Genomic DNA, 15,490 nt, shown 5'->3' on the forward strand with positions numbered 1-15,490 from the left:
GTTTCTGGAGTTCTTGTTGAAAGGTTCGGTTACGCTAGGTAGATGGTTTGCAGACTTTTCCTCCCTTTCTGGGTGACATTCTCAGCGCTTTAGAGGTTCCTGTGAAGCGCTGCTCTCATGTTTTGGTACGAATTCATTTGGTTTCATTCCCACTGTTTCCGTTTGTTGGGATTGAAGATTGGGTCCAACGTATGGAATCCGTGGATGAGTGCCCTGCTTCCATGAATTGTCTGGCTGTCTTCTGCTTGCCCTGTCCTATTATTGTTGTGCTATTCTAGTCGAATGTGTGGCCCCTGCCGTTTGTACGTCTTGCTACTAGGGACTGCTGGATTGATGCCCACACAAATTCTTTGCCAAATACCAATATCCACCCACCTTCTTTCGCAAATGCATGGCACACAAAGTTCGCAAAGTGTATTTGCTACGAAGTCATTTTTAAATCATGCTTCCCTGTGTTAAAAACAAATTCTTGTAAACGATATCCAGATACCTCCGAACACTCGGACATATGACAGCACAGAAACCGAGGGCCTCACTCAGATAACAACTCACGAGAAAACAAGGCCCAATACCCCATCATGTGCATCTCAAACGTGGTTGATGAGATTCCACGCATGGACTGCACGAAACACCACAGAGGAGAAAGAGGCTGACAACTAGAGAGCTGCATTCATAATTTCATCTGGACTGTAAAAACGCCTCGGACAGCTGTTCCTTGCAGTTATGCACAGAATATTGAATGTCTCTGATTGCAGGGCTTGGAATTCGGATGATATGACCGTCTGCAGCACTGGTTACTTCCTTATGTGAGGTAACTCCTGATGGAACACATGTCACACTCTATTGCTCATTGAGAAATACATCCAAAATAGGAGCTTAGAGCAGCATTTATGTTGTCCTTCTGGGGCTGTCCCTGACATGCCCTGTGGCACTGCACTTATTCTGTGTTTCCTGAGGGTTCGGCACATGCTTCCACGATCGTATTATGGGCAGTAATCTGCATTTTCGCTTCAATAACGGGTGTGTGAAGCGGAGGTCCACCATTCTCTCTTCTATTTTTCTCTTCTTATGCACAACTGCAATACAGTAAAGGATCAATTGATATTGAAAGATGATATACAGAGGCGTTTGAAATACCGAAGTTTTAATGACATTTATGCAATGGTTAGAGATTACCTTGATTCAGGAAATAAGGATGTAAAGTCTGTTTGGCTGGAGTGGAGGAACAGTGAGGAATGAACTCACAAGCATGTGTAGTTTACAAGCCCACTCGCAGTAACCACAAAGAGAAATAAATCGTACAAGGGGGAAAAATGCATGTGAGTGACAAAAATGGCAATAGTCATGCGTGATCTTAACTTCCCATCTAAAACTCTCGGTTCCATTGTAAAAACGTTTGGAGAACCAAAATAAGACAAATCCCACATGTCCCATAAAACATCACGAGGGATATCTTGGTAATTGATTACTCTATTGGTGACTTAATTTTCCTATTTTCTTCTAAACCATCTCTTTAATTGTGAGCATCAGAAAAGGCTTTGTTTTGCCAGCAAGAAATAAATATGTGATTATGCTTTGTTGGTTTCATGAATAAGAACACTGAGAGTCCTCTGCACCACACTTTTTTTTGCGTTTCTATCGATTTTAACACTAGTGTGTCTTTTGATTCTTCCCAACAAAGTATATGACCTCGCATTCCCTCCATGAAACTGCGTCTGCCAAGAATACTCCAATTGATGGAGGGAATCCTGAGGAACAGAATGTACATGTATTTGGAAAGGCGAGGACTGATTCGGGATTGTTAACATGGCTTTGTGCGTGGGAAATCATGTCTCACAAACTTGATTGAGTTTTTTGAAGAAGTAACAACGAAGATTGATGAGGGCAGAGCAACAAATGTGATTGATATGGACTTCAGTAAGGCGTTCAATAATGTTCCCCATGGGAGACTGATTGGCAAGGTTAGATCTCATGTAACAATAGTGGACGTAACACCGACCCTTGTGGTGCGCCGCCAAGACCTGGACACCAAGAAGAACATGTTCCAACAACTACAACACCGTTTTATTTTGGCAAGCCAATTACTGATCAAAGCTGCAATCTCTCCCACAGTTCCATTCCTCTGCATTTTGTATAATAGCCTATTGTGGGGAAACTTATCGAACAACTTGCTGAAACCCATATACACCACATCAACCGGGTTACTGTCATCTACCTGTTTGGTCACTTTGTCAAAAAAGTCAACAATATTCGTTAGGCAAGGCATACCCTTCAATAAACCGTGCTAAATGTCCCTGATCAGATGATTCATTTCGAGATGGTCATAAATCCTATCTTTAATAACCTTTTCCAACACGTTACCAACAACTGCAGTGAGACTCACTGGTCTGCAATTACCAGGGTTGTCTCGATGAAACTTTTTCAACAAGGGAACAACATATGCTATGCTGCATCTCACAGGCACTATTCCTGTAGACAACGATGATTTGACGATCAATTCCAAATCCTCATCAATCTCTTCCCTTGCTTCCCAGAGGATCCTAGGACAGATCCCATCCAGCCCAGAGCACTTGTCTGTTTTCACACTCTACAGTATATCTATCACCTAATCATTGTGAACCTCAATATCTACTACACTAGACGCAAGTATCTATATATCTTCGTCGCCAACATTTACATTTTCTATCGCGAACAATGTCGAAATATATTTATTTAGTGCTTCCTCTATCTCTTCTTACTCCAATCAAAACTTCTCACTATTATCATTCATTGTCCCAAATTTAACTCTCGTCATTCTTTTATTGCTGACATACCTATGGAAAGCCTTAGGGTTAACCCTGATCCTATCTACCACCAACTTCTCATGTCTCCTCCTGGCTCTTCTCAGCTCTCTTTTCAGGTCTTTCCTGATATCGTTGGAACTCTCGAGCGCTCGAACTGAGTTTTCACGTTTTGTTCTAACATAAGACTTCTTGTTCTTTTTGACCAGGGGTTCCATGTCCTTAGTAAAACACGGCTCATGCGTTCAATATCTTCCTCCCTGCCTGACAGGTACACACTTATCTAGGACATACAGGAGTTTTTCCTTGAATAAGTTCCACATTTTTAATGTGCTCACCCCCTACAGTTTCCTACCCGATGCTACGCTTCCTAAATCTTAACTCATTGCATCATAATTTCCCTTCCACCAGCTGAAACTCTTGCTCCGTGGAGTACACCTATCCCTTTCCATCACGAAAGTAAACCTGAGAGAATTATGATCGCTGTCTCCAAAGTGCTCACCTACTTCCAAATCTAAAACCTGGCCAGGTTCGTTACGCAGTACTAAATCGAAAGTGGCATCTTCCCTTGAAGGCATGTCTACATACTGTCTCAGGAAGCCCTCCTGTACACACTGGACAAAAACTGGTCCATCTATGGTACTCGTCCTGTCGTGATCTCAGTCAATATTTGGATATTGTCTTGAGTGTTCCAGAGTTTTTCATTGTCCCAGAGTCCAGATGAAGTTTTTATTCCTCACGTACGGGAGCGAGACTTCTTTCAATGTCTCAGATCAGTTCCTTTGCCGAGAACATCAGTCAATATCCCTTCCTCTACTCGGACTGACAGTTCACACTTCTTCATTCTCCTCTGATTCCATTCCCCAAAGAGTTTCTCAAGATTTCCAAAGCTGGAGCCTAAATTATATGGTTTGCTTCCTAAACATTTTTCCAACTGCCAACTGACAATATTTTCACAATATCTCTTCACAATCCTCTGGTTTGCATCATGTCCAGGGAAGAGAAGTCCCGTTTGGTGGAGACATTCCCGAGGCTGGTGAGTTTCACTTTGGAACAAAGATGGTTAAGTGGCAATTTCCTGCGGTTGTTTGTAATGATGGGAGAAGGAGCGGTGGGGAATATCACTCTGACGAGCAGGAGGAAGTGTTGCCAATGACCAGAGTCAGAGAACAGAGGACAAGGGATGAAAGGAATCTAATGAAAAGCAGCACTTCTGCTCAGGGCGTTCAATAACAACTGCAGAAACCCGATGTGTCGAGCAGTGTATCTGGAAAGAGAAACAGAGATAATGTTTTAAATATGGAACATTTCTGATGAAGAACTCGAGTTTCCCAATTCTAATCAAATTCCAGGCGTGATTTGCAAAATTGGCTTTTTGAACGGAAATTACTCCAGCAGGAAAGCATTCACAACAGATTTCAGAGGATTCAAACCGACGTGGGGAAACCCCAATGGATGGTTAATCCATTGACCTTAACCACTCGGCCATGACTGCAGATAGGAATGCAGTTTTGAGAAGTAACCAAATCAGCCGTGATCTCATTGAAAGCTGCCGCTGACCTGATGCGTTAACTGCTTCCATCTCCTTTCATTCCTTTTCTGTCATTTGTAAGGTGCGAAACACCCATGTAAAAGAAGAAAATCACAAAGTTAGGAAAAGATATTTGCAGCCAAACTGATTCAAAATTATTTCTTGAAAGGAAAATCACACTTGGCAATTTGCTAGATCTCTTTGCTAACATGACCAGCAGAAGTAATCAAGGGAGACATTGATCTGAGTATTTTTGGACATGAAACAAACAAAGGTTAATGACATATTCATTTCTTTTGCTGGCGAAGGGACTGGTATATCCAGATGCTCACAATGACAGAAAATTTTCCCAATTAAAGACGGCAAATGCATTTGGGCTGGGGCGGTCGGTGTGGAGTTGCTGTGCCGAAGGGCCTGTTTCCACATTGTAAGTATTCTAATCCACAGTAATAAATGACATAGGTACAGCGCACGTTGTTCGATGAGGCATATATGACTTTTCGATTGTTTTTCTTCAAAGTTTCTTTACAATTCAAACGGGAGAGGAAGAAGGGAAATGAATGTCTCCCATAATTCTTGCCTTCTTTTATCATTCACAGGCGGTTTATTTTTCCTGTACGTTTTATTTTACAGTGTGGTTACTGTTAGTGTTCTTGTAAGCTACACCGGCTGGTTTCCTCTTTCCTCAATGTTCCTCATCTCTACCCAAACACACTTTCCATCCTTATCTCCTGAATCAAAGTAATCTCTAACCATTGCGTAATTGCCACGGAAACTGGGCTTTTCACACGCCTGGGTATGTCATTTCCCATTATTAATTGATCGTTTACTGCGTTGCAGTTGCGCACGAGAAGAGGAAAACAAAATAGAGGCCGGTGGTCCTGGGTTTCAAACACACGTAATTGCAGCTAAAACGCAATTTACTGCACACAATGCGATCAGGGAAGCATGCACCGAACCGTCAGGAAGCACACAATAAGTACAATGCTGGATGTCATGTCAGGAATAGGACTAGAAACACAACAGAAATACGCCTCTTGGGTACTATTTTGGACGTATTTCTCGATGAGCTATCGTGTTTTACATATGTTCCATCGGGAGTTACCTCACACAAGGAAGTAACCAGTGCTGCAGACGGTCATATAATCCGAGTTCCAAGTCCCGGAGTCAGAGAACCTCAGTGCCCTGTGTGTACCTACAAGGAACGGCTGTGCATGGGGTTTACACGGTAACTGAACTGCATGAATGCAGCTCGATGGTCGTCTCTCTGCTTCTCCTCTATAGTTTTCTGTGCAGTCCCTGCGTGCAATCTTGTCAACAACGTTTGTCCGGCACAAGATGGGCATTGGTCACTTGTCTCTGAGACAGGCTGTTGGTTTATGTGTTGGCATAATTCCGAGTGTAAGGAGGAATCAGTTCCCAGAAGCTTACTTTCATAAATGGAAGCGTGCTTTTTAACTTGTTGCGTGGCATATCCTCGTTGCGAAGTTCTTGCACTGCGAATCACGTTGTGGGACTATCCAATTTTGACAAAGAATTTGTGTGGCAGTCACGAGTTGCCACGACCAGCTGTCCCTCGTTCAATACGGACAAATGGCAACAACTACAAATTCGATTAGAGCAGCCCAAGTTTAATGTGACAGGGCAAACAGAAGGCAGCCAGAAGATTTCTGGGTGTAGGGCAATCACCCAAGGTACGCCCAAGGTCTGTGCATCAGTAGAATCTGAGACCAAAGTCGTCTCTGTTGGTTATTCATATTCCAGACAACTTGCGTTGTTCCCCGTTTACTCTGAAAGGGAATAGACATAGTTATTTCATCGTTATTCCGAAAGACGATCCTGCATTGAATATGTTCGCCGTTTTTTGATGTTGTGGCGAAAAGGTGGGTTATCGCGATGTGAAAAGTTGCTATACTTTCATTTCCTTCATTGCTGTCCTGGTGAGGGATAAAGGTGATTGTCTCTCTCGATCAGATGGGGGCACCGGCGCATTGATGGCCTAATTTAATCACGGATATAATTGGAAATGTTCACTTTTAATGGTTCGTTGTTGTGTTTTGTTTTACGATACTTGAGCACTATCTGGGACTTGGCAATACACTAAATGTCCAGTAGGTTTGGAATTGCCTCGCTGTTATTTGTGCGAGCAGTTAATGTCAGAGACGACTCACAGTGCCTCACAGACAGCACTTAAGCTTCGGTGTGTCTGATCATGGTACTTTTCAGTTTTGATTCTGTTCCACGATAAGAGCTGTCAGTTTGTGGATTCGCTGGAGAGCAAAGTGGGTAATGCGATATGTGAGATATTTTTCTTCAGCCAATATCTCTGATGGCTAACTTGGGAAAGTGTCAAGAAGAATCGTTATTGGCAGCAAATATCAGGAAAACCTTCATCTCTGGATCGGTTGGGCTCATCCACCCTCCAAACAAAATAGCCAAACTCGCTGGCTGAGTAACAAACATCATGCGTTTTTTTGCAAATGGTGTATTCAAACCATTGCCGGTGGTTTGCATCTCAGACTTGTCGAGCATGGAAACAAATCCCGCGATCCAACTTGCCCTTGCTGAATAGATAACCGAAATTAATCCATACATATCTGCCAATATTTGTGCCTTATCTCTCCGAGGTCTTCCAGTCTATACACCCATTCAGATGCCTTTGAAATGTTGTGAGTGCACCAGACTCTGCCACTAAATGTGGCAATTCATTCCACACACACAAAAGTTCTGTGTGAAAAATATGTGTCCCTCACATCCCTTTTAAATCTTTCCTCTCTCACATGAAACATTTGCTGTGTAGATCTGAACTCGCGTGTCTTGTGAAGAAGTGTTCCCTGACTATTTCCTCTGTCTGTCTTCCTCATGATTTTATAAGCTTCTGTGAGGCCATATCTAAGCCCTGAATCTCCTGGGAATCTGACAAAGCCTATTCAGTTTCGTTCTCATGTCCAAGCACTGCAAACACGGCAAATCCTTGTAAAGGTTTTGCTTGGCCACTCTGGAACTGCGGGTGGACTCACTGTGGAGTATGAGCAATTCTGGAGAGTTGTGTTGCCTCCCAGGTACTCAGGTCAGGGATGTCGCCCATCGGCTGAAGAGCATTCGAAAAGGGGATAGTGAACAGCCAGTTGTCTTGGTGCATACAGGCACCAATGAAAAAAAAACGAGATGAGGACCTGCAGGGAGAATTCAGGGAGCTAGGAGAGAAATTAAAGAGGAGGACCTCAAAGGTAACAATCTCGGGATTACTGCCGGTGCCATGTGACTGCCAGCGTAGAAATGAATAAAGAAACGGCACGGTGAACACGTGAGTTGAGAAATGGTGCTGCAGGACGGGTTTCAGATTTGTTGGATTTTGTGACCAGTTCTGGGGAATGTGAGACTATAAGAAAATTGACGACCTACATTTGAAACAGGCGGGAACGTATGTCCTTTCGGGAGTTTTTGCTACTGCCGTTGGGGAGGTTTTATACTAATGTGGCAGGGGGCTGGGAACCACAAGATTAAACAAGTCGGCAGTGAGGTGGAAACTGGAAACGCTGAGAATCTGGAAGATAGCATTAATAATGGGAAGAGTCGGCAGAGAGCAGATGAATGCAAAAGAACTGGTGGCCTGAAATGCATCTCCTTTAATACATGGAATATAGACAGATGAACTTAGGGCTTAGGTTGGTGCCTGGGAATATGACGCTATTGCGATTCTTGGCGAATGTGTCTATGTGTTTCTTTCTGTGGGAGACACGACGTGGGGAATAACACAGTGTGACTATGTCAAACTTCAATCCCAATGTTGTGTCATCTAAGATCAAAGCGAGAACCTCACTGCCATTTGCACTGGAAACATCAGAACACATAAGGTTATGGACCAAAGCTGGAAACTGGGAATAGAATAGATGAATGTCTTTAAACCAGACTGCACCATGGGCCAAATTGGATTTTCCATTCTGCAAAACTTGAAGACGAGTAGAAACCAATCGACAGGGGAACTGATCAGAAATGAAATGGAAAATCCATTTCATTGAGAATAAATGCAAGAGTGTCTGTCTTCATTCCGTGTAATCTCGTAGTTAGGATTTGGAACTCTATCCGCAATAGTGTTTGTACTATTCTTGGACAGGGAATGCATGTTTTATTGTGTAAATATATCGTGGTACCAGTATTTATTACTACTGGTCCGAACCTGGTAATTCTTGGTTTAGTGCCAGGTTATCAAAAATCAAAAAGATACAGGTTTTGGAAATATGAACTGAAAACGAGAATTTATAGGGAATCCCGCTACAACTGGCAACATCTATGGAGAGAAACAGGTTTTGTTTTTCCTTAAGATGGACAGGAAACAGGTTACTTATAGATTTCTAGATTATACTGTTGGGAAAATAATAATCTTACCTATCGAATCAGGATATTTATCAAAATCACTCCTGAGTTTACAAACATCGAACCTACAATCTTAAAAGGACATAATCAGCTGTCATGCTAATTTTATTTTCCTGAGCTGGTGGAAGGCTATGTTTTAATGGCTACATTTCCTTTTAGTTTCCGTTATTAAGCAGTCACGCCGAATGGAGAATTGTTTCTTTCAGTGTCTGCCTCAATATGGTTCTTTGTTTTTTTCTATATTTGTCTCTGTATCCTCCTGGGCCTTTTTCACATTTTCCGACTTTCTGGCTGTCCATATCCCTCATTTCCCATTTCTGCTCTTGATAAGCCTGACATTCAGAGACAGTTTGAGATTCGAATTGCTGAGAGGTTTTCTGACGCCTGGCTGGAGTCGGTCGAAGTAGTCTCACATTCTCTGGATAATGAGTCTGTCACTTCGACCTGAGGCAAGGAGACATTTCTTCCTCAAAATCTAAAGACCCTTTCCAAGTTAAAGTTGATTTCCTTATCCAACAGAAAAAGAAAGTAATTACATGATAGCTGAAGAAGAACAACGATGCATTTACTGTTGGTGTACAACGAATGAATGGTGACAACAGAGAATGAGGGTGATCATGTCGTGGTGTCAGTGCCATTACCACAACATTTCCCGGGAATGCTGCAGTGTCTCCTGCCTCACCACTTAATTTCCACAAAACTGGGAATGAAGGAATGAGAATAAGAGGATGAGAGGCAGAAGTGCTTGTGGAACTGCGGGAAGAATCTCCAGGTTAAAATATTAGTTAAAAAAACAACCTACACTACTGGATTTAAAGCAGGAAAATGAAGCCGGAACGCGAAATCAGAATGTACAGCAATTCAAACAGGACACTGAGTTTCTCGATCAGCAACACAATAATTGCGAGAAATAACGAGCTTTCAATACAATGAGCAGGCACCAGTGTGATGGGAGCTGCTTTCACCAGCTAAGCCATGGCGCCACGTTAAAAGCCAGATTTCTCGTCCATATGTGCAACGCCTGAACCACTTGATCACAGGAATTCGAAAACGCGTTTTCTGTATTAATGTTGCTCAGTTTGAATGGCAATCAAACTCTGCTTGTGCAAAAACAGACATTTCAATGCTGAGCATGCCCCACTAAAAAGGCACAGAAAAAGACAGAATCCTCTTGCATTGGCATCTAACAGATATTTTTGTCTGTTTAAACTGACAGAATAAAGAGGATGTGCTCATCTCCTCTCGCGTCCCATTAACCACGTTAATACACACGCAGGGATTTTCAAACCAAGATGAACAGGCTCATTGTTGTGAATTGACAGCAGTGGTGTGAGAGTCATTACGAACAGTGAGCAATAAATGCTGAACCAATAGCACTGACACTGAGCCTTGCACCATCAGCTCCACACTCACATCTTGTGTCATGTCTCCTAGGCATCAGTGCATTTGACTTTAATTATTCTACCCTGCACTCTCCTCAAGTAATTCCCGACCGCTTGCAGTGTCGAATTAGAACATGCAATTATTAGAAATGCATTTCTGGGACACAGTTGTCTTTCAATGAGGTAAGGTTCACTGCCCATCCCTAATTATCCCAAAGATGTAGGGGACGAGTTACTTTTGTTAACTCCTCAAATCCTTAGTTTGGAGGTACTGACAAGAAACCACGAGAGATGGACTTCCTGGATTGCGGAGAGCAGACCGACCCCAAACTGCTAAGGTAACTCACCCAGGGAAGAGCAGATGGACCCCACTCTGTCAATGTAACTCAACCAGGGGACAGAAGTCTGACATCACACGATCAATGTAACTCAACGAGGAAATTATGGCCTGACCGCACTCTGTTAATGTAACTCACCCAGGGAAGAGCAAACTGACGCCACTCTGTCAATGTTACTCATCCAGGGAAGAGCAGACTGACCCAACATTTTATATGTAACTCACCCAGCAAATGGCAGACTGACACCACTCAGAGAAGAGCAGGCTGGACCCATTCTGTCTCTATCACTCATCCAGGAAAGAGCAGGCTGATCTGATTCTGTCAATGAAACACAAGCAGGGAGACGAGCCTGACCCCGCTCTGTCAAAGTAACTCACTCAGAGAAGAGAAGACTTATTCCATTCTGTCTATGTGAATCATCCAATGAAGACAGTAATGAAACCATACTTGCTGTTAAACTCAGACAGAGAAGAGCAGACTCTCACGATTCTGAGAATGTAATACGCCCGTAGAGGAGCAGACTGACACCACTCTCTTAACGTAGCTCACCCAGGGAAGAACAGACTGAGTCACTCTGTGATATTACTCACAAAGAAAGGAGCAGACTGACCCCATTCTGTTAATATGACTCTCCCAGGGAAGAGCAGATGAAGCCCAATCTGTCAATGTGACTCAACCAGGGAAGAGCACTCTGACCTCACGCGATCACTTTAACACAACTAGGAAATTGTAGACTGACGCCACTCTGTCAATGCAACTCACCCAGAAAAGAGCAGACTGATCCCACACTGTCCAAATAACTCACTCCGTGAAAAGCAGACTGATGCCACTCTGACAATGTAACTCGCACAGGAAAGAGTAGACTGATGCCACTCTGTCAATGTAACTCACTGAGGGAAGAGCAAACTGACGCCACTCAGTCACTGTTACTCACCGAGGGGAAGAGCAGACTGACCCCACACTCTCAGTGTAACTCATCAGACTGATCCCACACGGTCAATATAAGTCATTCACTGAAGAGCTGTCTGACCCCAGTCTGTGAATGCAATTCACTCAGGGAAGAGCAGACTGATCCCATTCTGTCTATGGCACGTACCCAATGAATGAACACTAACCCCACTCAACCAATGTAACTCGCCAGAGAAGAGCAGACGGAAGCCAGATTGTCAACATAAATTATGGAGGGAAGATAATTTTCTGTTTCACTCAGGCAGGGAAGAGCAGACTGTCACCACTCTGTGAAAGAAATTCGCCCAGCGAAGGGCAGACTGACCCTATTGTATCTGCGTGACTGACACAGATAAGAGCAACTAATCCAACTCTGTCAAAATCTCTCCCTCAGGGAAGAATACCCTGACCCCTCTCTGTCCATGTAGCTCACCCAGGAAACAGCAGACTATCCCCACTCTGTCTATTTAAGTTCACTAAAATCCTCTGAAGTACGTCCTATCCAGACACTCTCCACATCCCTGTCTCTGTAACCGTGTGCGTTCAATGGCGAATCCAAATAACCTGCAAATGTTTAGAATGTGGCAGCAAACCAGAGCTACCACACAGAAATTTGGCGAATGTGCAAACTTCCATCAGGCAGTCACCTAAGCCTGGAATGGAAACGAAACCCGACAGCAGTCGTGATTATAAAATGGCAGAACAGAAACCCAGCAAAAACAATTGCATCCCTGTGTGTTGCAACGATTCTGAGTATTAATTAAGCCCCCCTCACTGTAGTTAATTTCCATTTTCATCACTGCCAACCTTCTTCAAAGCAAAGCACGCACTTGCTTTTTCAGACTTTTGACATCCCGATTTCATCCCGCTTTTTACCTAATCATATTTCTGACTTTACAAACTACGTCACAACAGGTTGACAACTGCAGAATGAGCTTTGTTCGGTTCTCCACTGATGTTGAGAGTATGAATACAGCATATTCGAGTAGGACTTGATGCGCTTGCGGGTGGTGCATTATGGCTTCTTTTTTTTGATTTTCGGTCTACTATTTCGAGTTCATTGCGCAGACGTCTGAAGAAGACTTTTTGGAGTCGAAATGGTAACTGTGATATCTCTCGGAAGACAGACGTAGCTTTATTTCTGTTCTCTTATAAATTGATCTTCTTCTGATCTTTGCAAGTGAAATAGGGTGCATTGCTATTGCTCGGTTTTAGTTTCAAAATCAAGAGAAACATGAAGGAGACAACATCAAAGAACACAAAGTACTGAGTTGTTAAGATAATGTTTGCAGCAATGGTGGACATGAAGGTCAAATTAAGATACGGTTCAAGAACATTTAATCTGGAAGTGGTATGTGACTTTAGTTCCAAATATATGTTTCCGTTCTCCCAGTACATCTTTTTGACTCCCAGAAAACATTGATTGTTTTCTGTATTCACTTTGTTTCGCGATATCTGTCTTCTGGTCGACCAGGGACAACTTGAATTTGCGTCTGCATTGAATAAGATTTCGCTCTTTCTTTCGAGAAGCAAACCTGTGCATTATGTACCACTTATCATGCTGATGGCTAAGAAGTTCAAAATGAATTACGGTTTATGGATCATGAGCAAGAATGAAGTGATCCACTTGCGAACAGATGTCACCGCGCCCTATTCCTACATCGGGCCTGAATGGTCCATTGGCAGAGTCTGCAGAAAGGAAGTGTCCAAGTGAACTAGTCCTTTGTTCAGTTTGATTTGATACCAATGGTTGTGCTGTTTTGGTGCAGAAATGTGTCAACATCTCTGACGTTAGAGTCAAAATTTAAGTCACATCTACTCCATGGAGTTACTTCTCAGATCGGAACATGCTGACATGAAAACATCTAGCTCTGAGAGCAAATGTTTTTACATTAAACTGGGAGTATGTTTAACTAAGCAATTCAGACGGCCAAGATGAATAATTGGCATTTGGTTCTTCATGCTGAGCTCTCCACACCAACTGCTCCAACGAAGGCTGTGGATAAGATCCCCATCGATTATTTTGGTCAATTTTAGCCTCAACAACAACCTTTTGTTCTGAACAATGCCACACCAGAAGCAGAGGGCTAAGTGTGATTTTCATCGTTAATTTTCAAATTCAGTTCTTAATGCACAGTTTCTTACGAATGTGGACAGCAGAAGACTGTTAACATTCCATTTCAAATATTTCCAGTAAATTCTACTCCGCTGATATCGCCTTGCCTTATCACACCTCAAGCCAGGAATCTGGATCAGTCGAGTTCCTTTCCACACATTGAGTTGCTTTTTCTAATTCATTGACTGCTGATATAATAGATTATTGGCCTAGAGAGTCAGTTGTAAGTTAGGTTGAACTTTCTCAGCTTGACTTTCAACTGATCCTAAAAAAAAGTCATCACCTGCAGGTAAATGTATTGCATTGCTTCATGTTTTGCCTAATTCCACTCCCCACCCCCCCCCCCACCGACCCTGGAACATCCAAGTTTCACGATAGTCCGACAAATGTTTTGAAACTGATTCGTGTTGGAAGTTGGTGGCTTTTTGTGTCTCGACAGATAATTTATTCAATTAGACGTCTTGAAATTACTTCGGATTCTTCACAGTTGAAAATTTAAAATTCTATTGAATGCAAAGCTAAAGCTCCACAAAATCCAAATTCTGCAAAGGAATGAATGACTTTTAGAAGATTCAACGCTGTGAGCAGGACTCGAACCTGCGCAGGATGACCCCATTGGATTTCAAATCCAACGCCTTAACCTCTCGGCCACCACAGCTGCAGGAAAGAGACCAATTTTCATAGTAAAAGAACTTAATTCATGAAATACGTACTTTGTTTGAGGAACAAATTGTCAAGACCCAAAGATTTCGCCAAATCCTTTGCAGAGACCCAGACGAACGTTCCCTTAGTAGATTGTCAGGCTTTCCCCGCAAACTAGATCCTGACAAAGCTGAACATAGAACATAGAACATAGAACAATACAGCACAGAACAGGCCCTTCGGCCCACGATGTTGTGCAGAACTTCTATCCTAGATTAAGCACCCATCCATGTACCTATCCAAATGCCGCTTAAAGGTCGCCAATGATTCTGACTCTACCACTCCCACGGGCAGCGCATTCCATGCCCCCACCACTCTCTGTGTAAAGAACCCACCCCTGACATCTCCCCTATACCTTCCACCCTTCACCTTAAATTTATGTCCCCTTGTAACACTCTGTTGTACCCGGGGAAAAAGTTTCTGACTGTCTACTCTATCTATTCCTCTGATCATCTTATAAACCTCTATCAAGTCACCCCTCATCCTTCGCCGTTCCAACGAGAAAAGGCCGAGAACTCTCAACCTATCCTCGTACGACCTACTCTCCATTCCAGGCAACATCCTGGTAAATCTTCTCTGCACCCTCTCCAAAGCTTCCACATCTTTCCTAAAGTGAGGCGACCAGAACTGCACACAGTACTCCAACTGTGGACTAACCAAAGTCCTGTACAGCTGCAACATCACTTCACGACTCTTGAATTCAATCCCTCTGCTAATGAACGATAATACTCCATAGGCCTTCTTACAAACTCTATCCACCTGAGTGGCAACCTTCAAAGATCTATGTACATAGACCCCAAGATCCCTCTGTTCCTCCACCTGACCAAGAACCCTACCATTCACCCTGTATTCCGCATTCTTATTTGTTCTTCCAAAATGGACAACCTCACACTTGGCAGGGTTCAACTCCATCTGCCACTCCTCAGCCCAGCTCTGCATCATATCTAAGTCCCTCTGCAGCCGACAACAGCCCTCCTCACTGTCCACAACTCCACCTATCTTTGTATCATCTGCAAATTTACTGACCCACCCTTCGACTCCCTCATCTAAGTCATTAATAAAAATTACAAACAGCAGAGGACCCAGAACTGATCCCTGCGGAACTCCACTTGTAACTGGGCTCCAGGCTGAATATTTACCATCTACCACCACTCTCGGACTTCGACCGGTTAGCCAGTTTTCTATCCAATTGGTCAAATTTCCCTCTATCCCATGCCTCCTGACTTTCCGCATAAGCCTACCTTGGGGAACCTTATCAAATGCCTTACTAAAATCCATGTACACTACATCCACTGCTCTACCCTCATCCACATGCT

The 15,490-nt window shown here is 43.2% G+C and overlaps 1 non-coding gene across 1 annotated transcript; it reads right to left on the reverse strand.

Moving 5' to 3' along the window:
- Positions 1–14,048: 14,048 nt before the first annotated feature.
- Positions 14,049–14,130, reverse strand: trnas-uga (transfer RNA serine (anticodon UGA)). The gene has a single exon. It is a non-coding gene; the product is annotated as a tRNA-Ser (tRNA).
- Between the last annotated feature and the right edge of the window lie 1,360 nt (positions 14,131–15,490).

Source organism: Chiloscyllium punctatum, chromosome 12, assembly GCF_047496795.1.
Source record: "Chiloscyllium punctatum isolate Juve2018m chromosome 12, sChiPun1.3, whole genome shotgun sequence".
NCBI lineage: Eukaryota > Metazoa > Chordata > Chondrichthyes > Orectolobiformes > Hemiscylliidae > Chiloscyllium > Chiloscyllium punctatum.